Source organism: Pseudophryne corroboree, chromosome 1, assembly GCF_028390025.1.
Source record: "Pseudophryne corroboree isolate aPseCor3 chromosome 1, aPseCor3.hap2, whole genome shotgun sequence".
Taxonomy (NCBI): domain Eukaryota; kingdom Metazoa; phylum Chordata; class Amphibia; order Anura; family Myobatrachidae; genus Pseudophryne; species Pseudophryne corroboree.
In genome coordinates, this window is record NC_086444.1 from 5275277 (window position 1) to 5297367 (window position 22091).

The 22091-nt window shown below is 49.6% G+C and overlaps 2 protein-coding genes across 2 annotated transcripts in view; one reads left to right on the top strand and one right to left on the bottom strand.

The window, feature by feature from the left end:
* LOC135053501 (uncharacterized) overlaps nucleotides 1-12132 on the bottom strand; it is a 75438-nt gene extending 63306 nt beyond the window's left edge. The window contains exon 1 of the mRNA XM_063957485.1: nucleotides 12109-12132. The gene's annotated coding sequence lies outside the window, so the exon portion shown is untranslated. The remainder of the gene's footprint in view (nucleotides 1-12108) is intronic.
* The window catches only part of TAF1C (TATA-box binding protein associated factor, RNA polymerase I subunit C), a 168112-nt gene continuing 158076 nt past the window's right edge, over nucleotides 12056-22091 (top strand). The window contains exon 1 of the mRNA XM_063957484.1: nucleotides 12056-12287. The gene's annotated coding sequence lies outside the window, so the exon portion shown is untranslated. The remainder of the gene's footprint in view (nucleotides 12288-22091) is intronic.

A 22091-nucleotide genomic window follows, 5' to 3' on the forward strand; every position in this document is an offset into this window, starting at 1 on the left:
GTATAACGTGCTCTACCTTGCGCAATGTGTGTAACGTGCTCTACCTGGTTCAATGTGTATAACGTGCTCTACCTTGCGCAATGTGTGTAACGTGTTCTACCTGGCGCAATGTGTGTAACGTGCTCTACCTGGTGCAATGTGTGTAACGTGTTCTACCTTGAGCAATGTGTATAACGTGCTCTACCTGGTGCAATGTTTGTAACGTGTTCTACCCATACTTGCCTACCTGACCCTCTCCATGAGGGAGAAAATGCTCTGTTCCTGGACTTTCCTGGTAATGTATGATTGCCACTTGTTCTACCTGGTGCAGTGTGTACAAGTGGCACTACTATGATGTGGCCATGCCCCTTCTCCACGAAAACATGAACCTAAATGTTTGCAGCGCGCACTGTCCATTCTTCACGTCATAGGAGGGGGAGAACCAATTCAGTTTCTGCGAAAGGGCAACAAAATTTCTAGTTACAGCCCTGGTGCAGTGTCCTGTATCATACCTCCCAACTTTTCTTCTGTCAAGGAGGGACACACGCACGGCGAAGCCGCGCACGTTCCCGAAAAGGGGGCGTGGCCCAAGAAAGGGGGCGTGGCTTCAAGGGAGGACCCGCGATCGCGAGCCACGCCCCCATTTTCATCACTGAGGGGGCATGCCCAGCGCTCTGAGCCGCTGGCATGCCCCCTCTGACTCCAGTGAATAGACGCTGTGCGCATGCGCACAGCGTCTATTTACTGCTGGCAGCGAGAGACAGAGCCTCCCAACTGCCCCCCCCCACACCGCAGGACACTGAGCCCTGCGGGTGGGACAGCGGGACATTCCCCAAAAAACGGGACTGTCCCGCGAAAATCGGGACAGTTGGGAGGTATGCTGTATGCTACACAGCCCAGCAGCACTGTCACCCCCCCCCCCCCCCCTTGCAGCACTTTTGTAGCGTCAAAATCAAGTCTGTGTTTTTATATTTTAATCATTAATAAAATTAATAAGAACATTTATTCCGAAGGAACCCAGAAAAAATAAGAATTTACTCACCGGTACTTCTATTTCTCGTAGTCCGTAGTGGATGCTGGGAACTCTGTAAGGACCATGGGGAATAGACGGGCTCCGCAGGAGACTGGGCACTCTAAAAGAAAGATTAGGTACTATCTGGTGTGCACTGGCTCCTCCCTCTATGCCCCTCCTCCAGACCTCAGTTAGGGAAACTGTGCCCGGACGAGCTGACATTACAAGGGAAGGATTTGGAATCCAGGGTAAGACTCATACCAGCCACACCAATCACACCGTACAACTTGTGATAACCATACCCAGTTAACAGCATGAACAACAACTGAACCTCACTCAACGGATGGCTCATAACAATAACCCTTATGTAAGCAATAACTATATACACGTATTGCAGAAAGTCCGCACTTGGGACGGGCGCCCAGCATCCACTACGGACTACGAGAAATAGAATTACCGGTGAGTAAATTCTTATTTTCTCTGACGTCCTAGTGGATGCTGGGAACTCCGTAAGGACCATGGGGATTATACCAAAGCTCCCAAATGGGCGGGAGAGTGCGGATGACTCTGCAGCACCGAATGAGCAAACACAAGGTCCTCCTCAGCCAGGGTATCAAACTTGTAGAACTTTGCAAATGTGTTTGAACCCGACCAAGTAGCCGCTCGGCAAAGCTGTAAAGCCGAGACCCCTCGGGCAGCCGCCCAAGAAGAGCCCACCTTCCTTGTGGAATGGGCTTTTACTGATTTTGGATGCGGCAATCCAGCCGCAGAATGAGCCAGCTGAATCGTACTACAGATCCAGCGAGTAATAGTTTGCTTTGAAGTAGGAGCACCCAGCTTGTTGGGTGCATGCAGGATAAACAGCGAGTCAGTCTTCCTGACTCCAGCCGTTCTGGAAACATATATTGTCAAAGCCCTGACTACGTCCAGCAACTTGGAGTTCTCCAAGTCCCGAGTAGCCGCAGGCACCACAATAGGTTGGTTCAAATGAAACGATGATACCACCTTTGGGAGAAATTGGGGACGAGTACTCAATTCTGCCCTGTCCATATGGAAGATCAGATATGGGCTTTTACATGACAAAGCCGCCAATTCCGACACACGCCTAGCCGATGCTAAGGCCAACAGCATGACCACTTTCCACGTGAGATACTTTAGTTCCACGGTCTTAAGTAACTCAAACCAGTGGGATTTCAGGAAATCCAACACAACGTTAAGATCCCAGGGTGCCACTGGTGGCACAAAAGGGGGCTGAATATGCAGCACTCCCTTAACAAACGTCTGAACCTCAGGCAGTGAAGCCAGTTCTTTTTGAAAGAAAATGGATAGGGCCGAAATCTGGACCTTTATGGACCCCAATTTTAGGCCCATAGTCACCCCTGACTGTAGGAAGTGCAGGAAACGACCCAGCTGGAATTCCTCTGTAGGGGCCTTCCTGGCCTCACACCAAGCAACATATTTTTGCCATATACGGTGATAATGCTTTGCTGTCACGTCTTTCCTAGCCTTTATCAGCGTAGGAATAACTTCATCCGGAATGCCTTTTTCAGCTAGGATCCGGCGTTCAACCGCCATGCCGTCAAACGCAGCCGCGGTAAGTCTTGGAACAGACAGGGCCCTTGTTGCAGCAGGTCCTGTCTGAGAGCCAGAGGCCATGGGTCCTCTGTGCGCATTTCTTGCAGTTCCGGGTACCAAGTCCTTCTTGGCCAATCCGGAACAATGAGTATTGTTCTTATTCCTCTCTTTCTTACTATTCTCAGTACCTTGGGTATGAGAGGAAGAGGAGGAAACACATATACCGACTGGTACACCCACGGTGTCACTAGGGCGTCCACAGCTATCGCCTGAGGGTCCCTTGACCTGGCACAATATCTTTTTAGCTTTTTGTTGAGGCGGGACGCCATCATGTCCACCTGTGGCAGTTCCCATCGCTTTGCAATCTGTGTGAAGACTTCTTGATGAAGTCCCCACTCTCCCGGGTGGAGGTCGTGTCTGCTGAGGAAGTCTGCTTCCCAGTTGTCCACTCCCGGAATGAACACTGCTGACAGTGCTTGCACTCCGAAGAATCTTTGTGGCTTCCGCCATTGCCATCCTGCTTCTTGTGCCGCCCTGGCGGTTTACATGGGCGACCGCCGTGATGTTGTCTGACTGAATCAGTACTGTCCGGTTTCGAAGCAGGGGCTCTGCTTGACTCAGGGCGTTGTAAATGGCCCTTAGTTCCAGTATATTTATGTGTAGAGAAGTCTCCAGACTTGACCACAGCCCTTGGAAGTTTCTTCCCTGAGTGACTGCCCCCCATCCACGTAGGCTTGCATCCACTCAATATAACACCCGGGATACGTTAGAGAATAATCATTATTCCTCTAATGTACGGATGTCACCTGGGTGGACTACTATACCTCCTAAAAAAAACACTACGGCAGCAAGAATCCTCTTTAGGAGCTGCGAATGAAGAGTCTCCCCAAGAGCGTCGTCATTTTTTAGACAGGGGGAGGAGAGACAGGACGGAATTAAATGCCAGAGGGAACAGATATTTCACACAAAACCGATACGACCCCCTGACACGTACACCAAAAAGAGGAAGAGACATCGACCAAGAGGTCGAAGAGGAGGTAAGGGGCAACAAAAATCTAAGGTTCCGTTAAAATCAGTTGGCATTTTTAATCTCTCTTCCATTACTCTAACTCACAGGTTCTCAAACTCGGTCCTCAGGACCCCACACGGTTCATGTTTTGCAGGTCACCTGTGGATTTTTAAAATGTGACAGTTGGTGATACACAGTGTAGCTGCTGGGTGACATGGAAAACGTGAACCGTGTGGGGTCCTGAGGACCGAGTTTGAGAACCACTGCTCTAACTAATATTGAGGAAAAAATTCTCTCAAAAGGGATGAATTTTGCACCTACTACCACACGCCCCAATTTTTTTGAGCTCTTTATTGAGCTCAATCGCTTTGTCAGAGGATTATGCAGGAAAAGATTTTTTGTGATGGCAGAAAAACAAAATAAATCTACATGCCAAGATAATTCTGAAACCCTATTAGACCAGGATGATATCTCTGGTCTTAATATGTTGAATGAACTTTTACTTGAAAATATATCCCCTGACAATTTAGAACGGCAGACTAAAATATCATTATTTGATGTTAATAGAGGTACCTTTAAGAAAAAAAATCACAATTCTTTCCCACCCAACATAAAACTAGTGCTATAGATACCTTCTATCACACCACCTTGGAGGAATACATCCCTGCCTGTACAATTTGAAGCCTGATGAAAGAAAAGCTCTCAAAAGACTTTCTGACAATCAGGCTCTCACTATGAAACCAGCAGATAAGGGAGGAGGAGTGGTGGTGCAGAATACTGAAGACTACGTTACAGAGGCTAAAAGACAACTCACTGACACCACCTTCTATAGAATTTTAGGACAGGATCCAACTCTTGACTATCAAAAGCAATTAAAAAATATGCTGACACTGGCTTGTGCCAATGATATCATTACACGTGATGAGTTTGAGTTCCTCTACCCCCTCCACCCAATCACTCCCATCTACTATCACCTTCCCAAAGTACACAAGACACTACACGAACCCCCGGGCCGTCCTATTATTTCAGGGATTGAGGGTCTTACATCTAATTTGTCTTATTACGTCGATCACTTTTTACAACCACGTGCATCCTCTCTGAGATCCCATATTAGAGACACAACGGAGTTTATTAAACTGGTGGAAGGTCTGAAATGGAGTTCTGATTTTTTGTTCGTCACATGTGACGTTCAAGCTTTATACACAAATATCCCACACACAAAAGGGATAGATTGTGTGGCAAAAAGCCTATGTGAAGATATGGGTATCTCAGAGAGGAAACGCCAATTTATTCTTTCTGCTATTGCTTTCATTTTGTCTCACAATTACTTTTTATTTGATCACTGTCACTACCTACAGGTCCTCGGTACAGCGATGGGGACCAGGTTCGCGCCCAGCTTTGCTAACATCTACATGGGCGACTTTGAAAACACCTACATCTGGGGAGGCGCCCATGCTGCGAACCTGGTCCTATATGGTCGCTATATCGACGACCTGTTTTTTGTTTGGAAAGGGGATTCTGTTTCAGTCACTGAGTTTGTTAGGTATATAAATAATAACACTTATGGTTTAACCTTCACGTGCACCCACCCACCCCTCACAGATTAATTTTTTGGATGTAACGGTGGAGGTGGTAGAGGATATCGTCACAGTATCACCTTTTAAAAAATCAGTGGATGTATGCAATTATATTCCCTATTCTAGTAATCATAATAAAAACTGGCTTAAGAATGTACCAAAAAGCCAGGTACATAGGATTAGGAGAAATTGCACTTTTGACAAGAAATATCACGAACAGGTTAGGGATTTGGTGGACACATTTAAAGGTTGTGATTACCCACAAGTAGTATTAGATGAAGCTTTGGTTTATGCCTCCAAACTTGTGAGAAAAGATATGTTTGCCATTAAGGATGATGAGAGTCATACTGACATACAGGAATCTGGCCATCTAAGTGGTGTGAACTTGGAGGTTAACGATGGAGTTAGATATAGGTTTGAGGATAGAGATAAAAATAAAAACAAAAACAAAATAATAAAGAAGAACAAAGAAAAATACAGTTTAGTATTTAAGTCAAAATTCAATGTAGCGGCTAGTAAGATCAAGGGCATAATTAATAAAAATTATAGACTACTATTGACTGACTCTGTTCTGAAGGAACATTTAGATGAAACACCAGTGATAGTTTTCAAGAAAACTAAAAATTTGAGAAATATTCTGGCTCCAAGTTTCTTTAAAGGACATTTAGATCGATCCTTAAAAAATACACAAATAACTCTCATTGGATCAGAAGTCACAGGTTTTTATCGATGTAATCATGGGAGGTGTATCACGTGTTCGTTTGTTTTGAATAAAACTAAAAGTGTGGTTTCTAATGTCTCTAAAAAAGAGCATAGAATCAACACTTTCATTAACTGTAGCACTCAATATGTGATTTATCTACTTATATGTCCCTGTCAATTATACTATGTTGGTCGAACAATACGCCCCCTGAAACTCAGATTTATGGAACACAGAAGAAACATTCTGAATAAAATTATGAACCATAGTGTTCCCCGACATTTTTCTGAGTTTCATGGAGGCGACCCCACCGGGCTCCTGCTGGTTGGGCTGGAACATATTCCAGCCACCAGCAGGGGTGGTGATCGTTTTAGAACCTTATGTAGACAGGAGGCAGCATGGATCCTTAAATTACAGACACTCAATCCTCAGGGTCTCAATGAAACCATTGATCTGGAGTTTATTTAAAGCTTAAAATTTTAAATGTATTTTTTTCCAACTGTAGCACCTCTATAAGAGTACTTACAGATCTGGCTTCATAGTCCTATCTATAAAAGTTTTTTTCTTCCTCTTTTTGATGTTTGTGATATTGGTATCTTCCAAATATTACTGGTTATGTGCAGTATCTTTCATAATCTCCTTTCTCTTTACTATATATTATTATATATTATATATATTATATATGGTCCTTTTGGAACAATCTTTTAGATAATTAAGCCACTTCAAAAAATATATATCTCTTTGTTCTACCTCTATTTTCATCTTTTTCTCTCTCTTTTTCCTTCTCTTATCCTGCTGCCCAACACTCTATTATAGGAGGTTTTATAGGGGAGATTTTTCCCCTGTAGGTACTAGTACCTTGTGTTGTCGCTAGTAGAGATTCAAAATGTGAGTGAGAATATGCATTCACATAAAAGAAATTTCCACTCACTACGGTTTTATAAGTAATTATTATGATAATTTAGAAACCCTTTTGATCCAAATGTACATACTTACAGAGTTGCAAATCAGTGTGGTAATTATGGACTGCCACAATATATCCCTTATGATAAAGATATGTATTCCCAGTCTCATATTTTATTTGGGTTCTTTTATATGTATTATCTATGCAGTACATTTTGTGCTACCTCTTATTGTATTATGGTACTATTATAGTAATGTTTTTTATGAATGTGCATGTTTGCTCCAAAATAATAGGAGCTTAAAACATTACATTTAAATTGATGATCTAGAATGGCTGAATGTAATTGCTGACAATCAGCTTCACCTGTGGAGCAGGTATAAGATCTGAACACTCCTACTCCCAGGTATACCTGCCTTTCGAAAAAGACGCCCTGCTGGCGTTGAAACGCGTTAAGGATACAGGCTCTGCACTCCAGGGATCTACACTGCTGTCTGCTTTTAATTGACCCAGTAACCGTGCACAGGAGCCCGGTTCTGACTACTGCAGTCAGGAACACTCGTTCTGCAGTCTTCACCTTTACAGCCCCAGCCGTCCATCTCAAGTTGGGGCGGTAGAAGTCACAGGTGCCGTTCCTACCCAGCCCGGCGCACGGAGATTACACCGGGTGTCCACTTCATCCAAGAAAGGCCGATTGCTGGCTGAATACACCCGGACCGATCACCATAACAACTCCGGAATACCAGCTGATTGTCTTCGTTTGGAAAGTACGGAGGTACCGGAGGTGGTGTGGATCGGGTAAGGACGGCTCATCGGGACTCCCCGCACAGCGCGGCATCCATTCCATCCGCTGAGGCTCTGGTGTGTGTCTCTATCCAGACAACGGGACAACACCAGGGAGCAGGGACCGAAAAAGATCCTGCCCAGCGGTATATGTGCAGCTAAATTTCAATTTACTCTACCTGCACCAGCCGTTTACTGCTAATAATCCGTGACATATGCAATTCTTCTAAAGCACACAGCCGCGAGTGATTCTTGTTCTGACAAAGCATTTAACAGCCTTATATTTTTGTGCACATACTAAACCCGGTTTATGACCTTCCAGGTGCTATTAATAATTAACTGTATGTAAATAAGATCATCTTTAATTGATGTTTATATTATAGTTTGAACACGTAGCTACAATACAGTATTAATGTGATGTTTTAACATTGTAATTTACCGCCGGGAGGTTGTTGTAATTCTTATATATATTTTTTAAAATAAATGTTTTCAAACTTTCTGATTGTCAAGCGCCACTTGTTATTTGTTTGACAGTATATTTATGTGTAGAGAAATCTCCAGAATTGACCACAGCCCTTGGAAGTTTCTTCCCTGAGTGACTGCCCCCCATCCTCGGAGGCTTGCATCCGTGGTCACCAGGACCCAGTCCTGTATGCCGAACCTGCAGCCCTCGAGAAGGTGAGCACTCTGCAGCCACCACAGAAGAGACACCCTGGCCCTTGGGGACAGGGTGATCAGCCGAAGCATCTGAAGATGCGATCCGGACCATTTGTCCAACAGATCCCACTGAAAGATCCTCGCATGGAACCTGCAGAAGGGAATGGCTTCGTATGAAGCCACCATCTTTCCCAGGACTCGCGTGCAGTGATGCACCGATACCTGTTTTGGTTTCAGGAGGTCCCTGACCAGAGATGCTAATTCCTGGGCCTTCTCCACCGGGAGAAACACCTTCTTCTGTTCTGTGTCCAGAATCATGCCCAGGAAAAGCACACGCGTCGTAGGAATCAGCTGCGACTTTGGAACATTCAGAATCCAGTCGTGCTGTTGCAACACTTCCTGAGAGAGTGCTACGCTGATCAACAACTGCTCCCTGGACCTCGCCTTTATGAGGAGATCGTCCAAGTACGGGATAATTATAACTCCCTTCTGCCGAAGGAGTATCATCATTTCGGCCATTACCTTGGTAAATATTCTCGGTGCCGTGGACAGGCCAAACGGCAACGTCTGGAACTGGTAATGACAATCCTGTACCACAAACCTGAGGTACTCCTGGTGAGGTGGGTAAATGGGGACATGCAAGTAAGCATCTTTGATGTCCAGCGACACCATAAAATCCCCCTCTTCCAGGCTTGCAATAACCGCCCTGAGCGATTCCATTTTGAACTTGAATTTCTTTATATAAGTGTTCAAGGATTTTAAATTCAGAATGGGTCTCACCGAACAGTCCGGTTTCGGTACCACAAACATTGTGGAATAGTAACCCCTTCCCTGTTGAAGGAGGGGGACCCTGACAATCACTTGCTGGAGGTACAGCTTGTGAATTGCCGCCAGTACTACCTCCCTTTCCATGGGGGAAGCTGGCAAGGCTGATTTGAGGTAACGGCGGGGGGGGGAGTCGCTTCGAATTCCAGCTTGTATCCCTGAGATACAATTTGTATAGCCCAGAGATCCACCTGTGAGCGAACCCACTGGTTGCTGAAGTTTCGGAGACGCGCCCCCACCGCACCTGGCTCCGCCTGTGGAGCCCCAACGTCATGCGGTGGACTTAGTGGAAGCAGGGGAGGACTTTTGTTCCTGGGAACTGGCTGCATGGTGCAGCTTCTTACCTCTACCCCTGCCTCTGGCAAGAAAGGATGCACCCCTGACCCTCTTGCCTTTTTGGGAACGAAAGGACTGCATTTGATAATACGGTGCTTTCTTAGGCTGTGAGGAAACCTGAGGCAAGAAAGTCGACTTTCCAGCTGTCGCTGTAGACACGAGGTCCGACAGACCGTCCCCAAACAATTCCTCACCCTTATAAGGCAAAACCTCCATGTGTTTTTTAGAATCAGCATCTCCTGTCCATTGCCGAGTCCATAAGACCCTCCTGGCAGAAATGGACATAGCATTAATTCTAGAGCCCAGCAGGTAAATGTCCCTCTGAGCATCTCGCATATATAAGACGACGTCTTTGATATGGCCCAGGGTTAGCAAAACAGTATCTCTGTCGAGGGAATCTATGTCGTCTAACAGAGTATCTGTCCACGCTGCTACAGCACTACACATCCAGGCTGAAGCAATAGCAGGTCTCATTAGAGTACCAGAGTGTGTATACACTGACTTCAGGATAGCTTCCTGCTTTCTATCCGCAGGCTCCTTTAGGGCGGCCGTATCCTGAGACGGCAGGGCCACCTTTTTAGATAAGCGTGTCAGTGCCTTGTCCACCCTAGGGGATGTTTCCCAACGTAACCTATCCGTTGACGGGAAAGGGTACGCCATCAGTAACCTCTTAGAAATCACTAATTTCTTAACAGGGGAACTCCACGCTTCTTCACACAATTCATTTAATTCATCAGATGGGGGAAAAGTCACTGGCTGCTTTTTCTCCCCAAACATATAAACCCTCTTGGTATTAACAGGGTTAATCTCAGAAATGTGTAATACATCTTTCATTGCAATAATCATGTATCGGATGGCCTTGGTCATTTTAGACTGTAAATGTGCCTTATCATCGTCGACACTGGAGTCGGACTCCGTGTCGGCATCTGTGTCAACCATCTGAGATAGAGGGCGTTTATGAGCCCCCGACGGTTTCTGAGTCGCCTGGGCAGGCGCGGGCTGAGACCCCGGTTGTCCCAAGGCTGCAGCGTCATCAAACCTTTTATGTAAGGAGTTTACATTGTCATTTAAGACCTTCCACATATCCATCCAATCAGGTGTCGGCCCCGACGGGGGAGAACACCACACTTATCTGCCCTTGCTCCGCCTCCACGTAACCTTCCTCATCAAACATGTCGACACAGCCGTACCGACACACAGCACACACACAGGAAATGCTCTGACTGAGGACAGGACCCCACAAAGTCCTTTGGGGAGACAGAGAGAGAGTATGCCAGCACACACCACAGCGCTATATAACACAGGGATTTTCACTTATAATAAGTGATTTACCCAATAGCTGCTTTATATGTCTTATTTGCGCCTAAATTTATGTGCCCCCCCTCTCTTTTTAACCCGTCTTGTACCTGGATACTGCAGGGGAGAGCCTGGGGAGCTGCTTCCAACGGAGCTGTGAAGAGAAAATGGCGCTGGTGTGCTGAGGAAGAAGGCCCCGCCCCCTCAGCGGCGGGCTTCTGTCCCGCTTTCTGTGTGAAAAAATGGCGGGGGTTTTTACATATATACAGTGCCAGACTGTATATATGTATTTTTATGCCAAAAGGTACTTCAATTGCAGCCCAGGGCGCACCCCCCCAGCGCCCTGCACCCTACAGTGACCGGAGTGTGTGGTGTGCAGTGGGAGCAATGGCGCACAGCTGCAGTGCTGTGCGCTACCTTAATGAAGAAGGAGTCTTCAGCCGCCGATTTCGTCGTCTTCAAGCTTCTGTTCTTCTGGCTCTGCGAGGGGGACGGCGGCGCGGCTCCGGACGATCGAGGACAGGTGCCTGTGTTCGAACCCTCTGGAGCTAATGGTGTCCAGTAGCCTAAGAAGCGCAACCTAGCCGCAGTTAGTAGGTTTGCTTCTCTCCCCTCAGTCCCTCGTAGCAGTGAGTCTGTTGCCAGCAGATCTCACTGAAAATAAAAAACCTAATAAATACTTTCTTTACTAGTAAGCTCAGGAGAGCCCACTAGGAGCACCCAGCTCTGGCCGGGCACAGATTCTAACTGAGGTCTGGAGGAGGGGCATAGAGGGAGGAGCCAGTGCACACCAGATAGTACCTAATCTTTTCTTTAGAGTGCCCAGTCTCCTGCGGAGCCTGTCTATTCCCCATGGTCCTTACGGAGTTCCCAGCATCCACTACGACGTCAGAAAAAGGACAGATAGGACCCCAATTTTTAAAAGTGAGGGGTCCCTGGGATCCACTTTTTTGGGGGCTTAGCGCGATCACTGGTATATACATAGTGGGGATGAGGGATATATATGATATATACACAGTATGTGAGGTGATTTATAGTATATACACAGTGGGGACGAGGTATATATATATTATATATATATATATATATATATACACACACGGTTTGCATACCCTCCAACATGACCCGCCCCACTAGGTACAAAATGCTCTGTTCCTGGACTTCCCTCTTCATGTATGATTTCCATCACCTGTGTTGAACTAGTTAAATGATAAGAAAGCTGTTTCTTCACAGGTGATTGCAATAATAAATTAAGAGGGAAGTCCAGAAACAGAGCATTTTGTACCTAGTGGGGCGGGTCATGTTGGAGGGTCTGGGTTTGTGTGAGGTGATACATAGTGAGGTGGAGGAGGGGCAGCACTGTATATAATGATGACTGAGGCGGGAAACGGGGCGGGAGTCGGGACTAGTAGTCACTAACAGCAGCAGAAGCAGGACACGTGACCGCCGCCATCTTACCCCTCTCTCCCGGAAGAAGCTTCTTATTCTCCTCGCTCTGCCGCTTCGTCACGTGTGGGGGTGGAGACTGGTGTGGCGTCGGTTGCTCTCATTGGCTAGGATGGCCGGTTACGTGTGATTGGCTGTACATGAATGTTATTCAGGAAGTAGCGGGGACTGTGGGAGCACGTGTGCTGCGCGTGAGTACCCGCTTCCCTACTGTGATCCCTACTCCTCCTTCTCATACAGTGCCCCCTCCCCCTTTCTGTGATCCCTCCTCCTCATACAGTGTCCCCACCTACTGTGATCCCTACTCCTCATACAGTGTCCCCTTCTGTGTGATCCCTACTCCTCCTCATACAGTCACCCCTGTGTGATCCCTACTCCTCCTCATACAGTGTCCCCACCTACTGTGATCCCTACTCCTCATACAGTGTCCCCACCTACTGTGATCCCTACTCCTCATACAGTGTCCCCACCTACTGTGATCCCTACTCCTCATACAGTGTCCCCACCTACTGTGATCCCTACTCCTCATACAGTGTCCCCACCTACTGTGATCCCTACTCCTCATACAGTGTCCCCACCTACTGTGATCCCTACTCCTCATACAGTGTCCCCACCTACTGTGATCCCTACTCCTCATAGTGTCCCACCTACTGTGATCCCTACTCCTCATACAGTGTCCCCACCTACTGTGATCCCTACTCCTCATACAGTGTCCCACCTACTGTGATCCCTACTCCTCATACAGTGTCCCCACCTACTGTGATCCCTACTCCTCATAGTGTCCCACCTACTGTGATCCCTACTCCTCATACAGTGTCCCACCTACTGTGATCCCTACTCCTCATACAGTGTCCCCACCTACTGTGATCCCTACTCCTCATACAGTGTCCCCACCTACTGTGATCCCTACTCCTCCTCATACAGTGTCCCCCCCTACTGTGATCCCTACTCCTCATACAGTGCCCCACCTACTGTGATCCCTACTCCTCATACAGTGTCCCCACCTACTGTGATCCCTACTCCTCCTCATACAGTGTACTCCTCCTCATACAGTGTCCCCACCTACTGTGATCCCTACTCCTCTTACAGTGCCCCACCTACTGTGATCCCTACTCCTCATACAGTGTCCCACCTACTGTGATCCCTACTCCTCATACAGTGTCACCACCTACTGTGATCCCTACTCCTCATACAGTGTCCCCACCTACTGTGATCCCTACTCCGCATACAGTGGCCCCACCTACTGTGATCCCTACTCCTCCTCATACAGTGTCCCCACCTACTGTGATCTCTACTCATAGTGTCCCCACCTACTGTGATCCCTACTCCTCCTCATACAGTGTCCCCCCTACTGTGATCCCTACTCCTCCTCATACAGTGTCCCCGCCTAATGTGATCCCTAGTCCTCATACAGTGTCCCCACCTACTGTGATCCCTACTCCTCATACGGTTTCCCCACCTACTGTGATCCCTACTCCTCATACAGTGTCACCACCTACTGTGATCCCTACTCCTCATACAGTGTCCCCACCTACTGTGATCCCTACTCCTCCTCATACAGTGTCCCACCTACTGTGATCCCTACTCCTCATACAGTGTCCCCCCTACTGTGATCCCTACTCCTCATACAGTGTCCCCACCTACTGTGATCCCTACTCCTCATACAGTGTCCCCACCTACTGTGATCCCTACTCCTCATACAGTGTCCCACCTACTGTGATCCCTACTCCTCATACAGTGTCCCCCCTACTGTGATCCCTACTCCTCATAGTGTCCCCCTACTGTGATCCCTACTCCTCATACAGTATCTCCACCTACTGTGATCCCTACTTCTCCTCCAGTCACCCCTGTGTGTTCCCTACTCCTCATACAGTGCCCCCTGTGTGTTCCCTACTCCTCATACAGTGCCCCCTGTGTGATCCCTACTCCTCATCCTCATTCAGTGTCCCCCCTACTGTGATTCCTACTCCTCATACAGTGCCTCCACCTACTGTGATCCCTACTTCTCCTCTAGTCACCCCTGTGTGATCCCTACTCCTCCTCATACAGTGCCCCTTGTGTGATCCCTACTCATACAGTGCCCCCTGTGTGACCCCTACTCCTCATACAGTGCCCCCTTGTGTGATCCCTACTCCTCCTCATACAGTGCCCCCTGTGTGATCCCTACTCCTCCTCATACAGTGCCCCCCCGTGTGATCCCTACTCCTCCTTATACAGTGCCCCCTGTGTGATCCCTACTCCTCCTTATACAGTGCCCCCTTGTGTCATCCCTACTCCTCATACAGTGCCCCCTGTGTCATCCCTACTCCTCCTCATACAGTATCCCCTTCCCTAGTGTGATCCCTACTCATCATACAGTCACCCCCTGTGTGATCCCTATGCTTCATACAGTGTCCCCCCTACTGTGATTCCTACTCATAGTGTCCCCTCCCCATACTGTAATCCCTACTCCCCATTCAGTGCCCTCCTGTGTGGTCCCTATGCCTCACACAGTGCCCACCCCTGTGTGATCCCTACTCCTCCTCATACAGTGCCCCCCCTCCTGTGATCCCTACTCATAATACAGTGCCCCCTCTTATGTGATCCCTACTCATCACAGTGCCCCCCCCCTGTGTGATCCCTACTCCTCCTCATACAGTGCCCCCCCCTCCTGTGATCCCTACTCATAATACAGTGCCCCCTCCTGTGTGATCCCTACTCCTCATGCAGTGCCCCCCGTGTGATCCCTATTCCCCCTCATACAGTGCCCCCCCGTGTGATCCCTACTCCTCCCTCATACAGTGCCCCCCTCCTGTGATCCCTACTCATAATACAGTGATTCCTACTTCACCCCTGTGTGATCCCTACTCCACATACAGTGTCCCCTCCCCCTACTGTGATCCCCACTCCTCCTCATACAGCATGGCTTCCGCGGTGGCCTACCCCCCCTCCCAGTATGGGTTCCACGGTGCAGCGGACCGGACCCCGTGCTTGGGTTCCATATCTGACTGCAGGGGTGCCAGTCTGGTTAGGGGGCGTGCAGTGTGTTATACAGGCGAGGAGACGGGGAGTGCAGTGTGTTATACAGGCGAGGAGACGGGGAGTGCAGTGTGTTATACAGGCGAGGAGACGGGGCGTGCAGTGTGTTATACAGGCGAGGAGACGGGGCGTGCAGTGTGTTATGCAGGCGAGGAGACAGGGAGTGCAGTGTGTTATACAGGCGAGGAGACGGGGCGTGCAGTGTGTTATACAGGCGAGGAGACGGGGCGTGCAGTGTGTTATACAGGCGAGGAGACGGGGAGTGCAGTGTGTTATACAGGCGAGGAGACGGGGCGTGCAGTGTGTTATGCAGGCGAGGAGACGGGGAGTGCAGTGTGTTATACAGGCGAGGAGACGGGGAGTGCAGTGTGTTATACAGGCGAGGAAACGGGGCGTGCAGTGTGTTATACAGGCGAGGAGACGGGGCGTGCAGTGTGTTATACAGGCGAGGAGACGGGGAGTGCAGTGTGTTATACAGGCGAGGAGACGGGGAGTGCAGTGTGTTATACAGGCGAGGAGACGGGGAGTGCAGTGTGTTATGCAGGCGAGGAGACGGGGAGTGCAGTGTGTTATACAGGCGAGGAGACGGGGAGTGCAGTGTGTTATGCAGGCGAGGAGACGGGGAGTGCAGTGTGTTATACAGGCGAGGAGACGGGGCGTGCAGTGTGTTATACAGGCGAGGAGACGGGGAGTGCAGTGTGTTATACAGGCGAGGAGACGGGGAGTGCAGTGTGTTATACAGGCGAGGAGACGGGGCGTGCAGTGTGTTATGCAGGCGAGGAGACGGGGCGTTCAGTGTGTTATGCAGGCGGGGCGTGCAGTGTGTTATACAGGCGAGGAGACGGGGAGTGCAGTGTGTTATACAGGCGAGGAGACGGGGAGTGCAGTGTGTTATACAGGCGAGGAGACGGGGAGTGCAGTGTGTTATACAGGCGAGGAGACGGGGAGTGCAGTGTGTTATACAGGCGAGGAGACGGGGAGTGCAGTGTGTTATACAGGCGAGGAGACGGGGAGTGCAGTGTGTTATACAGGCGAGGAGACGGGGAGTGCAGTGTGTTATACAGGCGAGGAGACGGGGCGTGCAGTGTGTTATACAGGCGAGGAGACGGGGAGTGCAGTGTGTTATACAGGCGAGGAGACGGGGAGTGCAGTGTGTTATACAGGCGAGGAGACGGGGAGTGCAGTGTGTTATGCAGGCGAGGAGACGGGGCGTGCAGTGTGTTATGCAGGCGGGGAGACGGGGAGTGCAGTGTGTTATGCAGGCGGGGAGACGGGGAGTGCAGTGTGTTATGCAGGCGGGGAGACGGGGAGTGCAGTGTGTTATGCAGGCGGGGAGACGGGGAGTGCAGTGTGTTATACAGGCGGGGAGACGGGGAGTGCAGTGTGTTATACAGGCGAGGAGACGGGCGGGCAGTGTGTTATACAGGCGAGGAGACGGGGAGTGCAGTGTGTTATACAGGCGAGGAGACGGGGAGTGCAGTGTGTTATACAGGCGAGGAGACGGGGCGTGCAGTGTGTTATACAGGCGAGGAGACGGGGAGTGCAGTGTGTTATACGGGCGAGGAGACGGGGAGTGCAGTGTGTTATACGGGCGAGGAGACGGGGCGTGCAGTGTGTTATACGGGCGAGGAGACGGGGAGTGCAGTGTGTTATACGGGCGAGGAGACGGGGAGTGCAGTGTGTTGTACGGGCGAGGAGACGGGGCGTGCAGTGTGTTATACGGGCGAGGAGACGGGGAGTGCAGTGTGTTATACAGGCGAGGAGACGGGCGTGCAGTGTGTTATACAGGCGAGGAGACGGGGAGTGCAGTGTGTTATACAGGCGAGGAGACGGGGAGTGCAGTGTGTTATACAGGCGAGGAGACGGGGAGTGCAGTGTGTTGTACGGGCGAGGAGACGGGGAGTGCAGTGTGTTATACAGGCGTGCAGTGTGTTATACAGGCGAGGAGATGGGGCGTGCAGTGTGTTATACAGGCGAGGAGACGGGGCGTGCAGTGTGTTGTACAGGCGAGGAGACGGGGAGTGCAGTGTGTTATACAGGCGAGGAGACGGGGAGTGCAGTGTGTTGTACGGGCGAGGAGACGGGGAGTGCAGTGTGTTATACAGGCGTGCAGTGTGTTATACAGGCGAGGAGACGGGGCGTGCAGTGTGTTGTACAGGCGAGGAGACGGGGAGTGCAGTGTGTTATACAGGCGAGGAGACGGGCGTGCAGTGTGTTATACGGGCGAGGAGACGGGCGTGCAGTGTGTTATACGGGCGAGGAGACAGGGCACCTGGGACATGGACCCGCAGCTTACACCTGAGCATAAATTAGAACCGGCAGCGCCCTGCAGCACTGACACCCATCAGCGGAACCTGAGGGGGACGCCCTGGTACTGAGCACCTAACACACAAGTCCCGGCTGTCGGAGAGAAGCAGCCCCAGGATTGGGAATGGCTGCTTGGCGTACCGGTTACCTAGCGACCGGCGAGGCCGTCAGGCAGTGGGGGGAAGTGACGTCGCGGTCACTTAGCAGAGAAGACGCGCTGTGTAACAAAAGACGCAGAATTGCCGACATTGGAGGCCGCACTCAGACGGGTGATCTGCACAGGGCTGGTGAAAGTGTCACTGGCGTCTAAAGACGCACAAAGCAAGATTACAGCGCCTGTATCCACTGACGGGGGGCGCTTCATTCCTTGCATACTCGGGTGCATGGCTGTACACGAGGGGAGGGCATTGTCGTGGCATCGCAGACGCAGCTGCATGAAACGCAGAATCAGGCGCTGTGAGTTACCGTATGTGCAGGGCTACCAAGGACACTTCCCTTTATTTCTCTTACGTCCTAGAGGATGCTGGGGACTCCGTAAGGACCATGGGGTATAGACGGCTCCGCAGGAGACATGGGCACTATAAAGAACTTTAGAATGGGTGTGCACTGGCTCCTCCCTCTATGCCCCTCCTCCAGACCTCAGTTAGATCCTGTGCCCAGAGGAGACTGGGTGCATTACAGGGAGCTCTCCTGAGTTTCTCTGAAAAATACTTTTGTTAGGTTTTTTTATTTTCAGGGAGCTCTGCTGGCAACAGACTCCCTGCATCGTGGGACTGAGGAGAGAGAAGCAGACCTATTTAAGTGATAGGCTCTGCTTCTTAGGCTACTGGACACCATTAGCTCCAGAGGGAGTCGAAACGCAGGTCTCACCCTCGCCGCTTGTCCCGGTCCCGCGCCGCCGTTCTCCTCACAGAGCCGGAAGCCAGAAGCCAGGTGAGTATGAGAAGATAGAAGACGTCAAAGGCGGCAGAAGACTTCAGATCTTCAATGAGGTACACGCGCAGCGGTAACGCTGCGCGCCATTGCTTCCAACACACACACACACTGGCGGCACTGTATGGGTGCAGGGCGCAGGGGGGGTGCCCTGGGCAGCAATTATTAACCTTCTAAGGACACTGGCAGAGATATATACTGCGGAGGCAGTATATGGCAAAACCCCCCGCCAGTATAAAGATTTGAGCGGGATCGAAGCCCGCCGGTGAGGGGGCGGAGCTTGTTCCCTCAGCACTAACCAGCGCCATTTTCTCCACAGCACGCTGCAGAGAAGCTGGCTCCCCGGACTCTCCCCTGCTGAACACATACAGAGGGCAAAAAGGGGGGGGGGGGGGGCACATTTATTTGGCGCAGTGAGTATATTTATAAAAGCGCTGTACTGACTGGGATTTTATTCCAGTATCCGGTGGCGCTGGGTGTGTGCTGGCATATTCTCTCTCTGTCTCTCCAAAGGGCCTTATTGGGGGACTGTCTCCATATATATATATATATATATATATATATATATATATATATATATATTTCTCTGACGTCCTAGTGGATGCTGGGACTCCGTCAGGACCATGGGGATTAGCGGCTCCGCAGGAGACAGGGCACAAAAATAAAAGCTTTAGGACTAGGTGGTGTGCACTGGCTCCTCCCCCTATGACCCTCCTCCAAGCCTTAGTTAGGTTTTTGTGCCCGTCCGAGCAGGGTGCAATCTAGGTGGCTCTCCTAAAGAGCTGCTTAGAAAAAGTTATTAGGTTTTTTATTTTCAGTGAGTCCTGCTGGCAACAGGCTCACTGCAACGAGGGACTTAGGGGAGAAGAAGTGAACTCACCTGCGTGCAGGATGGATTGGCTTCTTAGGCTACTGGACACCATTAGCTCCAGAGGGATCGAACACAGGCCCAGCCATGGAGTCCGGTCCCGGAGCCGCGCCGCCGACCCCCTTGCAGATGTCGAAAAGTGAAGAGGTCCAGAAACCGGCGGCAGAAGACTTTTCAGTCTTCATGAGGTAGCGCACAGCACTGCAGCTGTGCGCCATTGTTGTCAGCACACTTCACACCAGCGGTCACTGAGGGTGCAGGGCGCTGGGGGGGGGGCGCCCTGGGCAGCAATGATAATACCTTGTTCTGGCTAAAAATACATCACATATAGCCCCTGGGGCTATATGGATGTATTTAACCCCTGCCAGGTCTCACAAACACCGGGAGAAGAGCCCGCCGAAATAGGGGGCGGGGCCTATCTCCTCAGCACACAGCGCCATTTTCCTGCACAGCTCCGCTGCGAGGAAGGCTCCCAGGACTCTCCCCTGCACTGCACTACAGAAACAGGGTAAAAAAAACAGAGAGGGGGGGCACTTATTTGGCGATATTGATATATTAAGCTGCTATAAAGGAAACAACACTTCTGTAGGGTTGTTCCTATATATTTATAGCGCTTGGGTGTGTGCTGGCAAACTCTCCCTCTGTCTCCCCAAAGGGCTAGTGGGGTCCTGTCTTCGATAAGAGCATTCCCTGTGTGTCTGCTGTGTGTCGGTACGTGTGTGTCGACATGTATGAGGACGATGTTGGTGTGGAGGCGGAGCAATTGCCGGTAATGGTGATGTCACCCCCTAGGGAGTCGACACCGGAATGGATGGCTTTGTTTATGGAATTACGTGATAATGTCAGCACGTTACAAAAATCAGTTGACGACATGAGACGGCCGGCAAACCAGTTAGTACCTGTCCAGGCGTCTCAGACACCGTCAGGGGCTGTAAAACGCCCTTTACCTCAGTCGGTCGACACAGACCCAGACACGGACACCGAATCTAGTGTCGACGGTGAAGAAACAAACGTATTTTCCAGTAGGGCCACACGTTATATGATCACGGCAATGAAGGAGGCTTTGCATATCTCTGATACTGCAAGTACAGGTTGAGTATCCCATATCCAAATATTCCGAAATATGGAATATTCCGAAATACGGACTTTTTTGACTGAGAGTGAGATAGTGAAAACTTTGTTTTTTGATGGCTCAATGTACACAAACTTTGTTTAATACACAAAGTTATTAAAAATATTGTATTAAATGACCTTCAGGCTGTGTGTATAAGGTGTATATGAAACATAAATGAATTGGGTGAATGTACACACACTTTGTTTAATGCACAAAGTTATAAAAAATATTAGCTAAAATGACCTTCAGGCTGTGTGTATAAGGTGTATATGTAACATAAATGCATTCTGTGCTTAGATTTAGGTCCCATCGCCATGATATCTCATTTTGGTATGCAATTATTCCAAAATACGGAAAAATCCCATATCCAAAATACCTCTGGTCCCAAGCATTTTGGATAAGGGAGACTCAACCTGTACCACAAAAAGGGGTATTATGTGGGGTCTGAAAAAACTACCTGTAGTTTTTCCTGAATCAGAGGAATTGAATGAAGTGTGTGATGAAGTGTGGGTTAACCCCGATAGAAAACTGCTAATTTCAAAGAAGTTATTGGCATTATATCCTTTCCCGCCAGAGGTTAGGGCGCGCTGGGAAACACCCCCTAGGGTGGATAAGGCGCTCACACGCTTATCAAAACAAGTGGCGTTACCATCTCCTGAAACGGCCGCCCTCAAGGATCCAGCTGATAGGAGGCTGGAAACTACCCTGAAAAGTATATACACTCATACTGGTGTTATACTGCGACCAGCCATCGCCTCTGCATGGATGTGCAGTGCTGGGGTGGTTTGGTCGGATTCCCTGACTGAAAATATTGATACCCTGGATAGGGACAGTATTTTATTGACTATAGAGCAATTAAAGGATGCTTTTCTTTATATGCGAGATGCTCAGAGGGATATTTGCACTCTGGCATCGAGAGTAAATGCGATGTCCATATCTGCCAGAAGAAGTTTATGGACGCGACAGTGGTCAGGTGATGCGGATTCTAAACGGCATATGGAAGTATTGCCGTATAAAGGGGTGGAATTATTTGGGGTCGGTCTATCGGATTTGGTGGCCACGGCAACAGCCGGGAAATCCACCTTTTTACCTCAGGTCCCCTCCCAACAGAAAAAGACACCGTCTTTTCAGCCGCAGTCCTTTCGTTCCTATAAGAACAAGCGGGCAAAAGGACAGTCATATCTGCCCCGAGGCAAAGGAAAGGGAAAGAGAGTGCACCAAGCAGCTCCCTCCCAGGAGCAGAAGCCCTCCCCGGCTTCTGCAAAGCCCTCAGCATGACGTTGGGGCTTTACAAGCGGACTCAGGGGCGGTGGGGGGTCGACTCAAGAATTTCAGCGCACAGTGGGCTCACTCACAGGTGGACCCCTGGATCCTGCAGGTAGTATCTCAGGGTTACAGGTTGGAATTCGAGAAGTCTCCCCCTCGCCGGTTCCTAAAGTCTGCTCTGCCAACGTCTCCCTCAGACAGGGCGACGGTATTGGAAGCCATTCACAAGCTGTATTCTCAGCAGGTGATAGTCAAGGTACCCCTCCTACAACAGGGAAAGGGGTATTATTCCACACTATTTGTGGTACCGAAGCCGGACGGCTCGGTAAGACCTATTCTAAATCTGAAATCTTTGAACCTGTACATACAAAAATTCAAGTTCAAGATGGAGTCACTCAGAGCAGTGATAGCGAATCTGGAAGAAGGGGACTTTATGGTGTCCCTGGACATCAAGGATGCTTACCTGCATGTCCCAATTTGCCCTTCACA